Genomic DNA, 10,408 nt, shown 5'->3' on the forward strand with positions numbered 1-10,408 from the left:
CACAGACCGGGCCGCGGGGGCGTTGACCACCGGAACTCTCTCCAGGTAATCTCTCTCTCTAGGGAGTCGAAATTCATGACACAGAGTGACGTGGGCAGCCACTGGTACCTTCTGCCTTGCTTTAGAGAATTTCCCTTCCTATCTGCTGCTGTTTTGCAATATTGCATAGCTCCTGACGACGTTCGAGAGTGCGAAAGACCCAGAGATAAAGATTTCCATCCTCCTGTGGCTTGTTCTGCATCATTAAGATGTCCTGTTTGCAACTGTTTAGCCATATATATATATATATATATATATATATATATATATATATATATATATATATATATATATATATATATATATACATATAATATATATGTATCGGCATTTATATACTCATTATATTTTGGTTTTCTACCTGTCTGCATTTATATTCAGGGTGAGAGTGGTGGAGGTGGTTCAAGCCATCAGAGAGTCGAGTTTCTGGTTGCTGTGAGCTCGCTGGGTCGAGTGGGGTGGCAGTGAGACGAGCTGGAGGGGGGAGGCTAGGAGAGTGGGAAGTGGGTGGTGGGGGAGGGGGAGGTTTCCTGGAAGATGGGTGGGGGATGGGGAAGGGGAGGATAATGGTAGAGGGGAGAGGGTTGGAGCAAAGGGTTTAGTAGAGAAAGCATGAGTAAAGGTGTTTTGCTGACTCTCCTCGTTTCCCCTTTCCCCTCTTTACCCCCTGCCTTCCTGTCGCTCCTTCTATCCTCCTCCTTCTCCTCCTATCCTTCTCTCAGGTGGCTTTTCCTCTTCTTCCCCTCAGGCGTGAACCAGCTAAACACAAGATAATCGGCTTCCCCCTTCCGTACGTTCAGCATCTGATGGTGGTTCACCTTCATCCCTTGATCGTTGAACCTCGCTTGGCGATCCCATATCTTTCCTCCATGAACGTTCACCCTCTGCTCGTGAGCGTTCACCCTCTGCTCGTGAGCGTTCACCCTCGTTCTAATCGTTCATTCTCGCTCCACGATCTCTTTTTGTCTCTCTCTCTTTTCAATCGTTCAGCTATGCTCCGCGTTCTTTTGAAGGTGTTCCTTGATTCTTCAGCATTGTTCCCTATCTCTGAGCTGTTCCTTGATTCCTCAACATCTTTCCCTATCTCTGAGCTGTTCCTTGATTCCTCAACATCCTTCCCTATCTCTGAGCTGTTCCTTGATTCCTCAACATTCTTCCCTATCTCTGAGCTGTTCCTTGATTCCTCAACATCCTTCCCTATCTCTGAGCTGTTCCTTGATTCCTCAACATACTTCCCTATCTCTCAGCTGTTCCTTGATTCCTCAACATCCTTCCCTATCTCTGAGCTGTTCCTTCATTCTTCAACATCCTTCCCTATCTCTGAGCTGTTCCTTCATTCTTCAACATCCTTCCCTATCTCTGAGCTGTTCCTTGATTCCTCAACATCCTTCCCTATCTCTGAGCTGTCCCTTGATTATTCAGGAGCTATGCAATGTTGCAAAACAGCAGCAGCTGTTCCTTGATTCTTCAACATCCTTCCCTATCTCTGAGCTGTCTCTTGATTCTTCAACATCGTTCCCTATCTTTGAGTTGTTCCTTGATTCTTCAACATCCTTCCCTATCTCTGAGCTGTGCATCCACGATCATTCGACCTCAGAAAACAAACATATCGTGGCAATACCTCAGAGTACAAGGCTGACAAGGTCTTTTAGGTCCCTGGACCCGCACCCTCAGGTCTGGTGTTCGGTGGTCTGAACGCTGCTCTGCTCCCAGTCACAACTCCCGTTTTAATGACGTGGTTGAAACCCAAAGACAGCCGGCGGTGCGTGAAACCAAATCTACGGATCCTTTGCAGATGTATGCTCGTCCGCGAAATGGTATTGAGTTCGCGCACAACGTGCGAGAGCTGAAGAGCAGGTGGTACCACGTCTTGCCTCCACCCACCCTTATGTTTCATGGCCCGGAGGGTGACCAACGAAGGGAGTTGGGTTAAATGGGGGAGGGAGAAGGGAGGTTGAAGTTCCAATAGCGCCGATTTTAAAGGGGTCACCTCTAATGGGACGGAGGTAGACAGGTGGCTGGGGAGAAGAGAGGTAAGACTCACGATGCGCAGTAGTTGTCTAGTTGAAGAGCGAGACACATGTGTACAACACTTAAGAGGCTTTATTGTCGAAACGTTTCGCCCGCTCGGCAGGCTTCTTCAGTCGAATACAAGTGATTATGACACTGGAGATAGTGTCTAGTTATTATCTATTTATTGTCTGGCTACAGCCGGGTTGTGGTCCGTACGTCGGTTCACGTGCGACCAGTAGTAACAGTCTGGTTGATCAGGCCCTGATCCATTGCGAGGCCTGGTCATGGATTGGGCCGCGGGGGCGTTGACCCCCGAAACATCCTCCAGGTATACTCCAAGTATACTCCAGGTATAGTTCAGTTTTCGTGGCAGAAAGAAGACATGAGAGGTGAAGGTGGAGGTTCTAGATTATTGGCCAGGGAAGGGAAAAGAGAGAGGTGAAGGTGGAGGTTCTAGATTATTGGCCAGGGAAGGGAAAAGAGAGAGGTGAAGGTGGAGGTTCTAGATTATTGGCCAGGGAAGGGAAAAGAGAGAGGTGAAGGTGGAGGTTCTAGATTATTGGCCAGGGAAGGGAAAAGAGAGAGGTGAAGGTGGAGGTTCTAGATTATTGGCCAGGGAAGGGAAAAGAGAGAGGTGAAGGTGGAGGTTCTAGATTATTGGCCAGGGAAGGGAAAAGAGAGAGGTGAAGGTGGAGGTTCTAGATTATTGGCCAGGGAAGGGAAAAGAGAGAGGTGAAGTTGGAGGTTCTAGATTATTGGCCAGGGAAGGGAAAAGAGAGAGGTGAAGGTGGAGGTTCTAGATTATTGGCCAGGGAAGGGAAAAGAGAGAGGTGAAGGTGGAGGTTCTAGATTATTGGCCAGGGAAGGGAAAAGAGAGAGGTGAAGGTGGAGGTTCTAGATTATTGGCCAGGGAAGGGAAAAGAGAGAGGTGAAGGTGGAGGTTCTAGATTATTGGCCAGGGAAGGGAAAAGAGAGAGGTGAAGGTGGAGGTTCTAGATTATTGGCCAGGGAAGGGAAAAGAGAGATGTGAAGGTGGAGGTTCTAGATTATTGGCCAGGGAAGGGAAAAGAGAGAGGTGAAGGTGGAGGTTCTAGAAGTTCTGAAAGGAAAGTTTCTTGTCGGGGTTCAAGTTTAGACGCAGAAAGGGAGAAAGAGTTGGGAAATGAAGTTTTTTCCCCCAAGTTTTACAGGCAGTGTTCATTTCCCAACCCTCATTCTTACCCTTGTCACTCTTATAGCTTTCTCTCCTTTCTATATCCCTTTCCTTCCATCCCCCAACCCTCCACGTCCCCCAACCTTCACGTCCCCCACCCTTCCATGTCCACCTCCCCATTCCTATTTCCCCTCCCATCCAATGAATTTCTTTCCCTTTCCACAGTTATTTCCACACACACACACACACACACACACACACGCGCGCGCGCGCACACACAGAGTGCCTCCCACACACACTGCCTCCCATACCCACACACTGCCTCCAAGACACACTCTGCCTCCCACACTCACACACTGCCCCCCCACAAACACACATATACTGCCTTCCCCCCCCCCCCATACACTGCCTCCCACACACAGTGCCACCCTAGTTGTCATTTGACCTGTGTTGTGAGGCCGCCACAACACGTATGGTGACCCAGCCGCGTCCTGGGTCATCTCAGGTCACCAGGTGATCCGTCAAGGTCACTTCCTCCCAGTGCCTGGCCGGTGACACCGGCACGTGGGCCAATTTGTCAGCTTGTCAAAGGCGATTTGACAGAGACAGGAGATATACTTTTATCTCCTCTGTACCTTCAGTGAATGTGCCTTGATGCTAGCGAAAAGCTCTTGATTAAGGGAGTTGGAGCTGATTACCCCTACTGTCTTAGTGCTTACCCATGACTATTATAATTTAGTTTATTGTGTGGTTAAATGCATCCTGTGTGTGTGTGTGTGTGTGTGTGTGTGTGTGTGTGTGTGTGTGTGTGTGTGTGTGTGTGTGTGTGTGTGTGTGTGTGTGTGTGTGTGTGTGTGTGTGTGTGTACTTATCTAATTGTTGTTGCAGGGGTCGATTTATAGCTCTTGGCTCTGCTTCTTCACTGGCCGCTACTGGGACCACTCTCTCCCTGCTCCACTGGCTTTATCATACCTCTTCTTAAAGCGATGTATGGATCCTGCCTCCACTGCATCACTCTCCACACTGTTACACTTCCTGACAACTCTGTGACTGTGACCCATCTAAGTCTTCAACTTCCATTTGTGACCCTTTGTTGCTGTGTCCCATCTCTGAAACATCCTGTCTCTATCCACCTTGTCAATTCCTCTCAGTATTTTCTATGTCGTTATCATTTCCTCTCTGTCCCTCTTGTCCTCTAGTGTCGTCAGGTCGATTTCCTTTAACTTCTTGTGTGTGTGTGTGGACTCACCTCATTATAGTAGCAGCTCCTGGCCCCCGCCTCTTTGTTGGGTGCTACCGGTTCCTCTAACGTGGCTACGTAAGCCCTATCATACCTATTCATAAAGCCATGTATGAATTCTGCCTCTTCCACTTCACTGTCTATGTTGTTTCACTTCCTGACCTCTCTGCGGGTAAAGAAGTATTTCCTAACATCCATGTGACTCGTCTGTGCTTATAACTTCCAGCTGTGACCTCATTGCCCACCCTGTAAATTCCTCTCAGTATTTTGCACGTCGTAATCATGTCACCTCTGATGCTTCTGTCCTCTAGTGTCGTCAGGTTTAGCTTCTCTAATATCTCCTCATAGTTCACACCTCAACTCTGGGACTAGTTTCGTTGCAAACCTTTACACTTTTTCCAGTTTCTTTACGTGCTTAAAAAGATGTGAATTCCATAATTGCGCTACACACTCGAAAATGAATTTGATATAGGTATGCCGTGTCGTGAATACCTCCTTGACGATAATGAAAATTACCCTTAAATTTGCCGGTGTTGCGCTTGCTTTAGCGGTTATTGTACTGATGTGTGTCTCAGATGAAATGCTGGGAAGTATGTTCACCCCGAAACCCTTCTCTTTAAAGAAGTTTTACAGCCTTTGTTCCCCCGAGCATTTATACTGCTTCCTTACGACTTTGCCCATTTCCAGTTGTCATAAAATTGCATTTACTGGGGTTAAAATATGATAACCACTCGTCAGACCAATCACACAGCTTGCCAAGTCCAGTTGTAGTCTCTCCTGGTTTACTGATCGTATTCTCATCATCTGCGAATAAGGTCACCTCTCAATCCATATTTTCTATAATGTCGTTCATATAAATAAGAATAAGTACTGCCCCAAGTACTGACCCTTGCGGAACCCCACTCGTTACACTTGCCCATACTGAAAGCTCCTCTTTTACGGTAACTCGTTGGTTCCTTTCTGTTAAGTATTTTTTGATCCACTGTAGTGATTTTCGTGTAGTTCCTGCCTGCTACTCTAGCTTCTGTGCCAGTCTTGTGTGATGCTGTACTGAACGCTGGCTTCCACTTCCATAAATATAGTGAGTGTGTGTGAATGTGTGTGGGTGGGAGGGGGGGTAGGGTGAGAGAGAGAGAGAGAGAGAGAGAGAGAGAGAGAGAGAGAGAGAGAGAGAGACCCACTACATCCCCACACGTCTACATAACCCAGGAGAGCCACTGACACTGGAGCCTGGTATGACCTGAGCTCCGTGCTCTCATCTGGCACTGACACTCTCATTAATGTCTTCCGTGACCTGGTTAATGACCTCGCCCCCTCACACACACACACACACACACGTGATCTTGATACTCTCGTTATTAACCTGTTTGACCATAGACGTGTGTGTGGGTGGTCGTGTGTGATTTACCAGCAGCTGACAGCTCCAGCAGACACATTCCCTAGTGTGCGTCTGCTGGGCTACCAGCTGTCAGATGCTGTCTGATACAATGCTACTGTCAACCATTATCCACTAGACATACAGGAGATTGAAATCTCCAAAGAGAATAATGTTCCGTCTACAATATCCAAGGTTCCCAAGGCACTTGTCCAACTCCCTTAACTGCTCCTTGAATACCCAACTGTTGTTGACGGTGGTTAATAATCAGTCAAGAGAAATTACCATACTCTTAACCTCAGCAACCACACACAACGCACTAACAACAGCAACCACACACAACACACTAACAACAGCAACCACACACAACACACTAACAACAGCAACCACACACAACACACTAACAACAGCAACCACACACAACACACTAACAACAGCAACCACACACAACACACTAACAACAGCAACCACACACAACACACTAACAACAGCAACCACACACAACACACTAACAACAGCAACCACACACAACACACTAACAACAGCAACCACACACAACACACTAACAACAGCAACCACACACAACACATTAACAACAGCAACCACACACAACACACTAACAACAGCAACCACACACAACACACTAACAACAGCAACCACACACAACACACTAACAACAGCAACCACACACAACACACTAACAACAGCAACCACACACAACACACTAACAACAGCAACCACACACAACACACTAACAACAGCAACCACACACAACACACTAACAACAGCAACCACACACAACGCACTAACAACAGCAACCACACACAACACACTAACAACAGCAACCACACACAACACACTAACAACAGCAACCACACACAACACACTAACAACAGCAACCACACACAACACACTAACAAGAGCAACAACACACAACACTAACAACAACAACCACACACAACACTAACAACAACAACCACACACAACACTAACAACAACAACCACACACAACACTAACAACAACAACCACACACAACACTAACAACAGCAACCACACACAACACTAACAACAGCAACCACACACAACACTAACAACAACAACCACACACAACACTAACAACAACAACCACACACAACACTAACAACAGCAACCACACACAACACTAACAACAACAACCACACGCAACACTAACAACAGCAACCACACACAACACTAACAACAACAACCACACGCAACACTAACAACAGCAACCACACACAACACTAACAACAGCAACCACACACAACACTAACAACAACAACCACACACAACACTAACAACAGCAACCACACACAACACTAACAACAACAACCACACACAACACTAACAACAGCAACCACACACAACACTAACAACAACAACAACAACAGTATTCACAAAGTTAACAAAAGTATTAATTTGAACAAAAATTATCAGAGCTTTTGTTACAATTTAAAATTTATTAAAATCAGAGAAGAAAATTATTGATTTTGTGGAGATAAGGAAGGGAAGAAGGAAGGGAAGAAGGAAGGAAAGAAGGAAGGGAGGAAGGAAGGGAAGAAGGAAGGAAAGAAGAAAGGAAGAAGGAAGGGAAGAAGGAAGGGAAGAAGGAAGGGAAGAAGGAAGGAAAGAAGGAAGGGAAGAAGGAAGGAAAGAAGGAAGGGAAGAAGGAAGGGAAGAAGGAAGGAAAGAAGGAAGGGAAGAAGGAAGGGAAGAAGGAAGGAAAGAAGGAAGGAAAGAAGGAAGGGAAGAAGGAAGGGAAGAAAGAAAGGAAGAAGGAAGGGAAGAAGGAAGGAAAGAAGGAAGGGAAGAAGGAAGGGAAGAAGGAAGGGAAGAAGGAAGGGAAGAAGGAAGGGAAGAAGGAAGGAAAGAAGGAAGGGAAGAAGGAAGGGAAGAAGGAAGGGAAGAAGGAAGGGAAGAAGGAAGGAAAGAAGGAAGGGAAGAAGGAAGGGAAGAAGGAAGGAAAGAAGGAAGGGAAGAAGGAAGGGAAGAAGGAAGGGAAGAAGGAAGGGAAGAAGGAAGGAAAGAAGGAAGGGAAAGAAGTAAAGGAAAATAGGAAGGAAATAAGGAATGAAGGAAGAAAGGAAAGGAAGAAAAGAAGGAAAGAAGAAAGGGAGGAGGAAAGGAAAGAAAGAAGGAAGGAGGAAAGGAAGGAAGGAGGAAATGAAGGAAGAAAGGAGGGAAGGAAGGAAGGAAGGAAGGAAGGAAGGAAGGAAGGAAGAAAGGAAGGAAGAAAGGAAGGAAGGAAGGAATAAAGGAATGAAGGAAGGAAGGAAGGAAGGAAGGAAGGAAGGAGGGAAAGAAGGAAGGAAGTAAGGAAGTAAGGAAGGAGGGAAGGAAGGAAGGAAGGAAGGAGGGAAGGAAGGAGGGAAGGAATGAAGGAAGGAAGGAAGGAAGGAGGAAAGGAAGGAAGGAGGTAAGGAAGGAAGGAAAGAAGGAAGGAAGGAAGGAAGGAGGGAAGGAAGGAAGGAAGGAAGGAGGGAAGAAAGGAAGGAATGAAGGAGGGAGGGAAGGAAGAAAGGAAGGAAGGAGGGAAGGAATGAAGGAATGTAGGAAGGAGGAAAGGAAGGAAGGAAGGAGGAAAGGAAGGAAGGAAGGAAGGAAGGAAGGAAGGAAGGAGGGAAGGAATGAAGGAAGGAAGGAAGGAGAGAAGGAAGGAAGGAAGAAAGGAAGGAAGGAAGAAAGGAAGGAAGGATGGAAGGAAGGAAGGAAGAAAGAAAGGAAGGAAGGAATGAGGGAAGGAAGGAAGGAAGGAAAGAGGGAAGGAAGGAAGGAAGGAGGAAAGGAAGGAAGGAATGAGGGAAGGAAGGAAGGAAGGAAGGACGGAAGGAGGGAAGGAAGGAAGGAAGGCAGGAAGGAAGGCAGGAAAGAAGGAGGGAGGGAAGGAAGGAAGAAAGGAAGGAAGGAAGGAAGGAGGGAGGGAAGGAAGGAAGGAAGGAAGGAAGGAAGGAAGGAAGGAGGGAAGAAAGGAAGGAAGGAAGGAAAGAGGGAAGCAAGAAAGGAAGGAAAGAAGGAAGGAAGGAAGAAGGGAAGGAAGGAAGGAAGGAAGGAAGGAAGGAAGGAAGGAAAGATGGAAGGAATGAAGGTAGAAGGAAGGAAGGAAGGAAGGAGGGACGGAAGGAAGGAAAGAAGGAAGGAAGGAAGGAAGAAAGGAGGGAAGGAAGGAAGGAAGGAAGGTAGAAGGAAGGAAGAAAGGAAGGAATGAAGGAAAGATGGAAGGAAGGAAGGAAGAAAGGAAGGAAGGAAGGTGTGGCACCAGGGCCTCTTAGCAAAACTTCAAGCACTGGGAATTGCACGCTCTACGCTATGTCTCCTCAGTGATTACCTTCATGGTAGATCTCTAAGTGTAGTTCTCAATGGAACGGAATCAGCAAGACATCCTATTGGGGCAAGTGTTCCACAAGGAAGCATGTTGGGACCATTGTTATGGAATGTCTACTTCAACGACCTTCTTCATCTCATCCCAGAATCACATGCATATGCAGACGACTGTACACTGACACTCACTTATCCAAGAGAAGAAATGCCAGCTGCTCTAAGCTACATCAATCACCAGCTGAGAGCTATATCAGCTTGGGGAAATAGATGGCAAGTAACATTTGCACCTGAGAAAACGCAAATGATGATAGTATCTAGGCACCATGAAGGTAATGCTGGTGCAGTAGTAAGGATGAATGGGAGGGTGTTGGCACCTGGAGAAGAAGTTGATATCCTTGGGGTGAAATTTGACTCCAAACTAACCATGAAGAACCATATTGTAAATCTTGCAAACAAGGCAGCCAGGAAGCTTACAGCACTTCGCCGTATCTCCCATCTGCTTGACAGTAGGGCTTGCAAGATTCTGTACGAGGCACAAGTACGCTCACACCTTGAGTATGCTCCACTTTCTTGGTTTGCCTGCCCCTCCCCTCTCATCTGCGACTGCTTGACAGAGTAGAGAACAGAGTAAGACGTCTCATCTCTCGCTTGGACCCATCCTTGATAGATCTGTCATTTCAGCAGAGCCTTCAACACAGGAGGGATGTGGGTGGCCTTACTGTTATGTACAAGGCCAATATTGTCAAAGTACCACACTTGGATCCACTTCGAGGACAGCGTGAAACAAGCTTTTATGCCACAAGACGGACAGAAACTTCACTCTGGCTGTACCCTTCTCCAGAACATCACTCCATCTGAGATCATATATACCCAGGATGACTCGAGTATGGAACACATTCGTACAGCATAAAGATATCAACGAGATAAAGTCAGTTGATCAAATGAAAATGCTGGCCCACAGATGGCTCCAACTTCATCCTGTTCCCTACTTGTATGTCTCATAACAATAAAAATGCTTTCAAATGAGCTGATGTAGGTAACAGCTCTTAGCTTGTCAATAAAGTTAGGAATCCTTAACCTGTAAATAGCTTGTCAATAAAGCTAGGGATCCTTAACCTTGTCAAACCCTGTGTAAAAAAAAAAAAAAAGGAAGGAACGAAGGACGGAAGGAAAGAAGGAAGGAAGGAAGGAAGAAAGGAAGGAAGGAAGGAACGACGGAAGGAACGAGGGACGGAAGGAAGGACGGAAGGG

The sequence above is a fragment of the Cherax quadricarinatus genome, chromosome 82 (genome assembly GCF_038502225.1).
Source record: "Cherax quadricarinatus isolate ZL_2023a chromosome 82, ASM3850222v1, whole genome shotgun sequence".
In the NCBI taxonomy this organism is placed as follows: Eukaryota; Metazoa; Arthropoda; class Malacostraca; order Decapoda; family Parastacidae; genus Cherax; species Cherax quadricarinatus.